We start from the raw sequence: 12,775 nt of genomic DNA, 5'->3' as shown, positions 1-12,775 counted from the left end.
TTTAATAAATATAATAATTTTGTAGTATCGTTATAAAAGTTTGTAACACCGTAACAATGCATTTATTTTAACTTTCAGTTATCGGCCATAGAATTGAACTTTGAATTCACTCATTATCTAAACGTCAGTTTGTATTATGTGAACGAAAAATAATAGATAACGAGGAAAATAATTGAACTTCAATTATATAAACTGTTCGTCCTCTTTAATTTCTACGAATTTCATTGATTCAAAGACATCGAGTTTCTATCGCGATGATATTCGCAAGCTGTTAGATAAATGATAAAAGATCATCGATACATAGCGGATTTTTATGCATTCACGAGAAATTTGAAAGTGAAAAATGCGCAAAATGTAAATAATTAATAAAAATGTATAATATATCTAGAATGTAGTAGTGTCTATAATATTTGGCAGATAAAACAAATTTCCAATTAGGTTCCATTCCTTTAATTGCATTAATAGACTGCGGATTTTTATGCAAATTCATATTTCTAGAAATATAATGGAAAAGAAGGATGCCGAAAAAAAATTGTTTTACTTATCAAGTATAATAGAAAGAACTATACTTACAACAATTTATACAGTTTTTCATATTATATGATTCTATATTAACAAAAATATGAATTTGCATAATCTGCGGTCTATCTAACAATACGATTTAAAAAGAAATGAAACCTAGACAAAAATTATGCAGATAGTCATCAATAATAATGGAAATTATGTCGATAATCAACCTACATACGTACGTTTTTTCCAAGTAAAACTTAGTCGCCACAAATAAAAACAAATTCATTTTAACATTTAATGGTATTCAAAATTCGATGTTGGGAAAAATCATACGATAGTATATTTACGATAGTAGTTTACGATAGTATATTTAAATTTAAACGAGGCTAGGCGGTAGTCAAGGATGATTAACGAATGGGAAAACCAAGAAACTGGCAGGAAACGCGAGTCGCGGAAGCAGTTGCGTGGGAGTAGCCGGTCTCGCGACTCGCACCGGATATTACGCGGTATAATAAGAGCAAGAGTCACGCGAGCACCCATGAGAAGGAAAATTTACGGTGGTATTACGATGAAGCATCGTTGTGTTCCTTCATCGTCGTCGTCGTCGTCGCCGGTCTCATAGCTGGCGTCACAACAAAATTTCCGAGTCACGCGTATTTGTGCACGAAATCGCGTGGAATCGGCGAATTCCGGGATCTTTATTGGCAATGCGGTCAGGCGAAACAGGAAACCATAACCTACCACACAAAACTATGTACGTGCCTTCGACGCTTACGCGAGTAACTGGCCTCGTGACTGGCACGTCACGCCGACCGATCGGTCTCCATACGCCAAGGCCGTCTTTCAATTGCTACGTTTTACGAAGCGACGAAGAATGCCGTCAATAACGAGCCGTGTATTAACTCGACCAACGAAAATACGAGTAACAAGCCGGTTCGAGACACGCTGTGAATAGCAAGTAAATTAGTATACTGGTTTTCGTTGACTCGTTTTCGTATTCGTCATCGATCGATGTGTAGATAATGCGTAAATGATGCGCAAATAATGGTTCTGGATGGTCTGAGCTCAGAACTTCCCGGAGAAGTTTGAATATCTTTACGATTGACTAATGAATTTTAATAACTTGGTCTTTTTTATGTTCATTATATTCCCAGTAATTCTTTGTTACAACTTATCAGGAATCGTAGATCTTTTTATATTTAAATAATAAGATATCGTATCTTATTATTTAAGGATAAAAAATTCGCAGTCTAGAAAGCCATCTATCGTATCTGAATTTCATATTTGTAATAATTTTTATTTTAGTTCTTCCTCAAAATTTTCACGCGGATGACAGAAAAATATTCGTATCTTGATATTTCAAGTAAGTAATTATACAACGAAAGTTTTAAAATCACTCGTGACTCATAATAGCTTATTGGAACTGCAGAGTGTCGATTGCTTCGAGAAAGATGACCAATAGGCTATAATTACTGACGATATTATTAAGGCTTCTTGATTAGATGATCAAGCAATAGAATCGTATTGATAAAGATTGTGATTTCTTTGAGGGATGGCGAGTTGAATATATGTAAGCAGTAATGAGCTTGCATGTCTATAATACAATAATTTAAAAGAATGAAAGAATTTTAAGAAAACTCTAATGATTACTCTATTTGAATATGTTCATGCATTTCAATATGTTAATGCATTCCTTGAAAATGATCACCGTTGGATAACAATAATTAGTCTCAGTACTGGTACGTTATATTGTAGTTAAATGCTTTGTAGACGTAACATTTAAGTTCTTCAAAGATTGCGTGCGATTTCATGGTAAAACAATCTGATGTAACAATTTCGACGTCTGCTATGTCCTAGTCATGTATAATCATTTGTAGAATCGATAAATAACCTCTTTGTTATATCATGCGAATTACGTATTGCATTTCGCACATGGAAACGTTTCAGCGCAAGTTTCAATATATGTTATATTTCTATCGAATGTAATTTTGTTGGAATTCTTCGAAGAAAAAAATAATATTTAGCAGAAGATAATCGATTTTCTAAACTCTACTCTGGTTCATTTCTTTGTTACGACATCAAGCTTGTATCGACAGATTTTCAATGAACGTAGTAAGATTACAAAATTTCATAGATAATAGATACAACGCAAAACTTAAAATAGAGAATTTAAAATAAAAAGTTAAACTAAAGAATTTGTAGAGCTATCCCTTAAACGGAAAAACAGGGTGGATCAAGTTCCTTTCTCCAACGTAAGAAATAACGAATTGCTTGACTCGTCCGTGTTCCGAGTTAATAATAATCGATAGAGCTTTTTTTCTGCAGCGCGGAATCGATGGAAATTTCTGTGTCGCGCTCGCTCGTATTCTAGAAATTATTTTCCAGGCAATTACCCGCGGTTTTTATGCGGTCTCTCGTCTAGACGATGCTCATTTACGTCCGTGTCGGAACGAAGAAACGAAATGGCAGGTAACGAGGCGCTTGACATCCGTCAAAGAACTGGCGACCGACGATAACGGTGCTCCAGAAACGATAACCAGTTCGAACTGTCTGGCTCGCCGACCAATCGGGATCATTGACTCCCTGTTATCGCAACAAGCAAACCAGATGTCTACTTCGACTCACAAATTTTCGCAAATATTTTGATCGAGTCACAAGTTTCAAACCAATATCAGAAATTTTACGACGTTTCTTCGAATATCGTTTTACGCCCGAACCGCGTTACAGATCTTACATACGAACGTCCCTGACCATGTTTTTGAACTCTGAGTTTCATTCGTTCACTGTTTTAAAGTGTTAGTAACAAAGAATTAAAAATCTATAAATATTTAATAAGAGGAATTTTAAAAGAGGAATTTAAAATAATACATGTATGTATTATTTAAATACAGCTAACAATATATTTGAATTAAAGAAATGTGACTCTTGAAATTCGTTTGCGACTTTGTATATCCATTAAGAACAGTTTTTACTTTTTCTATGTGGAAAATAATCGATAAAAAGCAACGTACTAAATATTTTGGGGAAAGGGGAAAATATTTTGTATTTAGTTAAAATTAGCGTACCTAAACTTATCTGTATTCTCTATTTATTTTTGAATAAACGAAGGATTCGTATTATGTCACAGAGTGGAGATAAGAATTTTGCGCAGAGCGAAAAATGAAAATAAAAGTAGTTAGATATAAGCGGCTAAACAAAAATACGAGCAAAAATTAAAAATGGTAATGCGCACTGTGGATTGTCTTATTCATTCAAATAAGAAATATCGATGTTGTTCTTGTGGTGATACGTAATTATTGCGTATTATGAGCTCGATGATTTTACCGTTAAATGACAGTATGTTTTGCATAATTTCTTTCTTGAGATTACTATTTACGTTAAGTAACGTACGATCGTTACGTAACTAACGCGGGACGTAGTGAGGAACTAATTTTGAAAGAGTTTCTTTTCATTCAAGACGATATAGATGTGGATATCAACATTAATATTTTGTCGGAAAGATTTGTCCGGTATATCGACCGAACTTATTTGTAATATTTCGATAAATATCGTACAGAAAATTCATATTGAATCGTCGATTACGATTCGATACATTTTACATTTACCACTAAAATCAGTAATAATCACAACTATGTTATCTAATAATAAACCTATTTCAAAATCCACACATAGCTAATAAATGAATTATTTCCTTCATCCACTTTATCAAATAATCAATTGGCGAATTCGAGAATCATCTCCTATTTTACTCTGGAAATTTACCACCGATCCTCAATATCTACCAACACACCTAAAAAAGCATGGTCATAATACATTCTGAAATGGATGGGTAAACTTAAACCAATACCCAAAGATTTTCAACATCAGTACCAATCAATTTACAAACCATTCTAAGAATCATTATCTATTTTGCTCTGGAAATTTACCAATATTCCCCGGCATTTTTCAATAGATCAAAAAGACTATAATTTATTCAACGCCAAGTATCTTTGTCAAAGTTTGTTGAGACTAGCAGAGAATTTCCCCGAGCATTACTCAGGCAATCATTGACACTACCGACGCGGCAAAGTTCTCCAAGAAATTGAGGGGAAGCGGCATGGAAGAAAAACGCGATTGATGAAGACTCTCCGCAGGCTCCGTGGTGTTCAAAGTCCGCGGAGGGTGTCATGTGCCATCGAAAGCGAGCAGTATCGATAACGCAGAAACGCAGACGGAACGAGAACAGCTACAGTCGTTAGTCGTTAATCGTTATCGATTTAATTGCCTCGATCTCCCCTGTGAAGCCTGTCGCAAGAGGTCGTGGTCCAGACCGTGGAACTTGGACGCGGATCACGAGACGCTCGACGGATTTCTGTCGACTACAAAGACGAATGGCGGGTGATTTCCTTTCACAGAGACTCGTGTTTTATCGGCCTCCGACTAGAAGAAAGACGGGAACAGGGAGAGAAAGAGGGAAGCCTAACCATGCATTATAAATTATAAATTTCCACGAATAGAATCCCGCAGCCAAACATTCTCTGTGTATCGAACGATCACGTTATTCACGTTCACGGGCACGTGGCCAAACGTGCCGCGAATTACTTTTCAAGACGACTCGCATGCGCGCTTCAGATTCAAGCAAACAGCTGTTTATTGCGTGTTGCAGCGAATTTCTGTCTCATAACTTGGAATACAGGATGTTCGAGTTCCTTGATTTTATACATACGATTTATGTGGAGTCAACTTTCCATTCAAATGATCACGATTAGATGATCTTTTCCATATTTCTTTTTAACATTTATATACACAAATATTTTATGTCCACTTTTAGCGTTTTCGAGATAAACAGTTGTAAAGGTTCAATAGTACTTAACAATTAAATAAATACTTTTTGCATTGTACTTATCTTTATCGATGCTATTATAAAAGTGATTGCGAATCGTGCATTGATTCTTTTTATCAACATAAAATTACAAATGTCATTGATGGTTCTTGAAGATATTTCGATATATACTAAATATGGTAAACAAAAATATGTTTTTGATGACATTTATCAAGTAGATATAAATTTGATTTGTAAACACGACCTAAAGTAACAGTTAGAAATTACGTGTCCTATATAAAAAGTTAATTTTCTCAAAATGTGGGCATACAATGTTTGTGCAGTAAGCCATCGATATCCCTTACTGAAAGATTATGGAATATTATGGAAGATTATGGAATTTTTCTCATTTTTACATAAATAACAACATATTTTAAATGCAATTATGTCAAAAATTAAATAATAAATATTTCTCTCGTGGAAGTACCAAATATCGCGTAACAAGGAATGGAAGAAAGAAATATCAAATGTAACTGAGGGAATTTTTTAGAAACTGGGTGATATTTCGTAATAATCGTCGCGTCGAAATGTATCAAAAGTGCCAACCTAAATTTGTTAATTCTAAGCTAAAAAAATTTTCTCTCTAAACAATTCAAAATCTAAACTCAAATCTAATCTCCAAACTTTAACAATAATTCTACGGGTAATTTCACCATCGATTCGTTATAATATTTCACAGTTACCACGATAATCTAAAATTCTGTAGAGGAAAATGAAATTTGTTCGTTCGAAGCGTTTAGTGTACTTACAAAGGAACGAACAGTCATTCGAGTATATCGGTGCAAATCCAGGCTCGTTAAGCCATTAAATGACAACAGGCCCCGCGGGTTATCGTCGCGCTAATAAAGCCGGCGTTGCGGACACGGTACAACGATAAGAAAGCTCGTTTTATTTCTCCTAGCTCTCGATCTTCGTCGTAAACGTGCGTAACACGCGAGCCTGTCGAGGAATCGAGATAAGGCACGCAGATATATCGGTGAGTCGACGCGAACCTCGTCAAAGATTGCGCTAATACGGGACAACGCGGACGATCAGCCGACACGCGGCTTTTACGCTGACTCAGAACCACGCAAACACCATTTTTAATACGCTGCGCAATGTATTTTTTCTCAGTTTTGATCGATCGACGTTAACGCAAGCGAGCGCGGGGTAAATACTTCATTTGCAAAACAAGTTTTGTAATTTAACGTTGTTTTTATTGTTTCCAATTGCATTTCAAGTGAAAGTTTTATCAATCTACCGTGCTAATTGCGAAAGTATAATATAATATTATACATATTAAGAAGTATATATATTATATATTTTAATGTCTTCTTCTAATGATTTAGTTTCAAATAATTATTAAGAAGATACACGAGATTTTTAATTGATAATTTTTGGAATCCAATATATCGAATATTTTTTAATATCTTCCCCTTCTCAGTGCTTTCCCTTGCGTCACACAGAAATTTCCTACCTACCTTGTCAAAAACCGCGTCCACTGTCCTCAATTCATCTTTATATCTTTCTAGGACTTTACAATATTCAACGTTTCTAAAAAATGTCTCCAAAAACGCACTTTTAGTCATCGATACAGTGAATCTGTCCCTAAATCAAGAATGTAAAAATCTTACATAAATCCTACTTACATATATATACAACATACATTTAAAAAAAGGACACCCGAGAAGAAGTATCAATCGTCCAATGCAAAAAAGTCCATCTTTAACTGTCAATCTGACGCAACGTCGGCCACTAATTGCTTTTAAAAAGCGATAATTCTGTTGACGTTGATTCGGGACAGCACGAGCCGGATTTTTCTCGGGATTTCCAGGTTGTTCCCTCGAGGCCTGGCTCTCGTTAATTTACATTGGACGCTCGATGAATCCTTCGGGCACGAAAGCGGCCAAAGCAAATTTGCTCAGTCCGGTCACGCGCGCACCGCTCCTCAGCACACGCGTTCCTACGTTTACCAGTGTCATTATTACCTGACGAGGTAAACCGAATGCGCAGGCTGGTTAATGGCAATGGTAGAAAAGAGAGCTGAACGAGAATCGAACGGTGAGTACACGCCTGTCTGACGTCGTTCGCGCCGACACGTGCTTCGCGGCTTAAGGAGATGTTTTTCAAAGAGATTAGGAACGTCGTCGCGTCGTGTTACTCCTTTCTGCGTCGTCCTTTTTCTCTCGTTGAAAGCGTAACGCTTGCTTGAAACGAATTTTCCTTTTTCTTCTTTAGGAAAGATTGGGCGTCGAAGAGCTTAACCCCTTAACTTGGAGTTTTCTTTGGTCTTACCGGTCAGAAATGCACGATTTTGGTTTTAGCTTTGCATTGTTTTTTGGCTATATAATATATTATCTTGTAACTTTAATGTCATTTCTTATATTATTAATATAACAAAGTACAAAACACAAACTAGGATCTGAATGAAAGCAAACGTTTTTATAAACATTGTTGGGAGAATATTTTCTTGAATGCGTAAATATCTAGTATATCAGTATTATTTATATTCTATATATAGCATTGTTAGTATCATATATAAAAATGTACAATTCCTTTATTTTTATCAGTTTTCGTTCTTATAGTAGCATTTGATTAACGTAGCCACTTTCATGATAGATATTTCCGCAATTACCATTGGAGGGAGTATGTGTGACTTTAGAAATATAAGAATAGCATCGCTTCACTTATGATACATCTACGCCTTTTGTGCAAATAAAACAAACGATTATATCAAATATAAAAACGTGATTGCGTTTTTAGTACGAAAAATGTTCAGTTGACTATGGTCGTGTCTCACACAGGCACGGGCATGGGCTTAATTTTGTGTGTAAAATTTGGTTCGTAAAGTAAGAAAGCAAGTTCCATTGATAATCACTTCTTTTCACCACTTAAATTGACAAAACAAGTAGGTTTACAATAAACACCAGAGAATTTTTGAAATTTCTATAAAAACGTAACTCTACGATGTTGCTTTTTTGCACCTATAACTACATTTTTAAGAAAAATCCTAAAACCTTCCACAGGCTATTATATATATCTTTTCCATTCATCTAATGTTTGAAAATCCTTATTCAATAATAAACATATTTGAAAAAGAATTTTGTTTCATACTGAACAATCTTTTGCCATTTACGCATCACAATAAAGTGTCGGACTCCTCTCAACAAAAGAATTTTTCACGCTCCATTATCTTTACAGTTCTTTACCACTCTTCCTACAGATTAATTATCACAATACCTGCAATGCAACTACGTATCTAAAAATCAGCACATTCTTTTCAGAACACGAAATCTAGAAGGTTTTAACCTGCAACGATAATGCATCAGCAATTGCTCTATACTCAGCTAATATAGAAGCAACATCGCGAAAGCAGAACATGGGACAGTTTATCAAAGATAAGCCCGACACTATGGCTATGAGACTATGGCATCTTCAAGGCCGTGATACGTGAAAACACTACCGACTTACAACGATGTTCGGTTCCTCGTCGTCACGGTCCTACCTTCCTCTCCGTGTTAAACGACAATTTGCCGGTGTTACGCCGTCGAGAACACAGATGCTAATTGGATAATTATATGCAACATCTATTAAGCGGTGCGCGGTCCCGTGTAATCTTCGAATTTATTTTGTCGAAGGAAAAGAAACGTAATGGAAAAAAAGGAAACGTAAATACACGAAGGAACATGGATTGCTTAATAACGTCGAGCAACATGGCGGAACGCGAACGCTTGTAAAATATATAGGGTGATCCGTAATTGATGATTCACATGGGATCAGGGAGGTTCTATGGGTCAAAATAAGACGAAAATCAAGAATAACAATATTACTGTGCAAAGTATACGTAAATTTGCTTAATTCTCAGTTAGATAGGAATAGATAATCGATAGGATGTTATTATACATGTGAAAATGAGTGGAAAATGTAAAACAAAACCTTCTCACCTAAAACCTCATTTTCGAAAAAATCAATTTCAGAGAATTTGCCTAGTACCTACATACCGGACTAATTCTTGACTAACGCAGGTGTTCAAATCCCACTTTCTTCAAAACGGTGTATTAAATAACAGAATTTTATGTTTTATCTTCATCTTATTTTGACACATAGAATAATTTCTTTTCATTTCGTCCGTTCCTGTCAAACCGAGAACTGATCAAGTTCACGTGTACCTCACAAATTTTCAAACTCGATTTCCACAAAAACGAAGTCTTGACGCTATTTTGGTATTCTTGATTTTCGTCTTACTTTGAACTAGTGAGCTTTCCTGACCCCACTTTTATCATGAATTACGGACCACCCTCTATAGCATTCGGTCGATACTATTCAGCTAGCCACGCTGACGTTAATCGGATAATTCTACGCGAACCCTGTCGTGCGTTAATTTAGATATTATTTCTTGTTCGCGACGTCCACCGTAGCTGGAGAAAATTCCATTGGGAGAGTCGTGAAGACAGCGACCAATGGAAGGGGTAATTATGATACCACGGCGGAAAATAATTAAACGTTTGCCTGCGCTATCGGAACTTTCAGTATTTCGAGCGAAAACTCCGTTAGTCGCCAGCACGTATTAATTTGAGCCTCGGGAATGATTATACGGTAATTCGAATCTGTTCTTTTGGATTTATGGACTATCTTGTTCCTCGTTGATTGAATCTGCCTTGAAAATTCCCAAGTTGATGGTTTTTGTCTTTGCACCGTTTTACTTCATGTACATATATGGACGAATGATTGATGCTTCGTTGAAATGAATGGCAAATGAAATGTTAATATTCAAGAATATCAAAATTATTGGGATATATTTCACGAACAAGCTTAAGTTAGATTGAAAATGTTTTCAATCATAAGTCTCGTCTTCGTCGAAACAACATCAGACAACCTTTTGTCTCCTTTAATTTCCGTATTTTCAAGTTCGAAACATTTTCAAAAAATAGCAATCTATAGAGACATTTTGCTTTATACTGAAGCAACATTCGACAACTAACGGTGATTTTTTCAAAAAACAGGATCAGCAATAAGATACTTGTTCGATGTTGCTTCAGTAGAATCGAGACTATATGTGAAGCCTCTGCCTTTCGTCCCTGAAAATTTTCTTTAACCCCTTAACTAATAAAATTATGACTTCCGGTCGACAAAATGTATAATTCTTTTATGTTCTAAAATACTTTCATGCACGATAAAAAATGTAAAAATGTCATATTTTACAAGTACCTTTTGTAATAATTACGCAGTGTGGTAGATTTTGAAACACGGAATACACAACCCGTTTAGTTTCTATTTTATTCCCATTTTGCAAATATGGATAAAGAAACATACAAAATATCTTGATGTTATTTTTATTATGTAGGAAATTATTGCATTGATATTTCGGAGAGTACATAGAAATACGAAAAAATGGGAATCAGGTCAAGTTAACTCGGTTGATTAAGACAGAAGGTTAATAAATATAAGTCAATCGAGTCAAGTGTTACCGACATCAGTTAATTTCATTCTAATCAAAATTCCAAATAAAAGTATAAAAGTTTCTTCCACTAATAAAATTATATTCATTCTCTAGCCTTCCTTTAACATAGGTAACTATATTATCCTTTGCAGTTAAAACTTATCCCATAAATGAAAATTTAGAACTCCAAGTCATATATTTGTAGTTACGTTGCCCAATGAACAGAAAACATAAATTGTACATCCGTCTGTCGAAAACAGCTTTTGGACACACACTGTTTTTCAACTTCAACATTGCCCATCGTGTAATAGAATACACGGCGATTCGTTTAACCATTCAATTTTTACGAAACACCATATTAAATCTCAACGATACAGAGACGCCATAAAGGCTGATCACCGATATCCTTCGACAAGAAGCAGGACGTTCACTGTCTTCGAACGTTCATAACAACCATCTTTCTTTGGCCTTTTACGATACCGGATGCTTAAGTTCGAACGGCAGAACTCAAGAGCGAGAGAGAGAAGGAGAATCCATGGAGGCGTGCACACGCAGTAAAGAGTAAAGTTTAATTGCCAAATAATAATTAGACGAGGCAAAGCTCGCGACCCGGCGTAATTTACGATACTTCTAGCCTACCTCCTACCGGTGATAATAATTTCCATAAAAATTACGAGTGGCCCTCAACGTGGCTCTCGCTGCATTTCCTTTCGCTTCCTATATATGTATATATGTATAATGACGCTATTCCCCCTTTTCCTTGGCTACTTAATTTGCGCAGTGCTTTATGAGAGGTCCTCGCCCACGGCAGTAATTTACCCTTCCCGAGGGACAGACTCGTGTCCTTGACGAAACGCCATTTTTTTCCCTCGTCTCCGTCAGTGGATAGGCTTGACACTCGTTTCTTCGTGTATAGAATCCTCTGCTGGATGTGTATATGGAAATGATTATGAGTTTCCAGATAATAATGTTGAAATTTGCAAAGCTTCATTAGCTTAAGGCACGCAATAAAAATTATAAGAAAAAGTATCAGCACGTGAGAATCACAGAAGTAGAATATGATAAGTAAGTACATTTCTACTGATTCTCAGAATTTAATGTTACTTTATGATTAAAATAGGAAGGTTTTAACATGGCTTAATTGAAAAGGAAAACAACCTGTTAGGTTCAAAGATGTTACAACTCTTCTAAATAATTGATAAGTAATAGTAAGTTTTGTGAAAACCGAAGACATAATTGTTAAGACAAGCAATATTTTCATATTTATCGGCGTTATTCTAATATGATAACGAGGAATATTTTTAAAACTTTGAAGAATATGGAAAAACACATATTTAGGCACAAAATAAAATAGAAAACAATTTTGATAAGATTGACAACGTAATAAATTAATAAATTATTTCGTTGTGAGAAATAGGAAATTTGAATTATCGTGTACTCTCTTGTAATCTTCATATATAACTTTGTATAATAGCTCCACCTCAATCCATATCCTGGAAATTCCTGAAGAGGAATCGTAGTTGAAGAACACCTTGGAATTCTATGGTATTTCGCTTGGGTGAATTTCATCTTTCCTTTTTGATATCTCTGATGTTACACGTTTGCTGTTCTCCATTTTCATTGAAATTCTTCGTTTTACCTTCTCACGTTGTTTTCTTACTGGCGAAATTTATTATTTATCTGTATCCTTTTATTATTATTGCTTGTATGTATCACCTACTATTATTATTTGCCTCTACTTTTATCAACAAATGCAAAGTCAATTTTTCTTCAACATGGAATACCTATATATATATATATATATATACATGGTAAATTCATATGTCATAAGTATGCATGGTAGCATGATTCTTACTATTAATTGCAAACCCTGACCTGTATGCTTGATGCAGTTATAGTAGATCAATAAATCATAATTTACATCCAAACGTCTCAACAAATATGCGCGTTTGAAGAAAGAATAATTCAGATGACGTACTGTCGCT

At 35.3% G+C, this 12,775-nt stretch overlaps 1 protein-coding gene and 1 long non-coding RNA gene across 4 annotated transcripts in view; one reads left to right on the top strand and one right to left on the bottom strand.

Moving 5' to 3' along the window:
* LOC143303342 (uncharacterized) overlaps window positions 1–12,775 on the bottom strand; it is a 341,675-nt gene that overhangs the window by 217,157 nt on the left and 111,743 nt on the right. The window lies entirely within an intron of this gene.
* Window positions 6,375–11,923, top strand: LOC117161043 (uncharacterized). Its single transcript, XR_004464931.2, has 3 exons — window positions 6,375–6,520; window positions 6,883–7,411; window positions 8,635–11,923. It is a non-coding gene; the product is annotated as an uncharacterized LOC117161043 (long non-coding RNA).

The sequence above is a fragment of the Bombus vancouverensis genome, chromosome 11, assembly GCF_051014615.1.
Source record: "Bombus vancouverensis nearcticus chromosome 11, iyBomVanc1_principal, whole genome shotgun sequence".
Lineage (NCBI taxonomy): Eukaryota > Metazoa > Arthropoda > Insecta > Hymenoptera > Apidae > Bombus > Bombus vancouverensis.
This window is presented reverse-complemented; position numbering and strand designations above follow the sequence as displayed.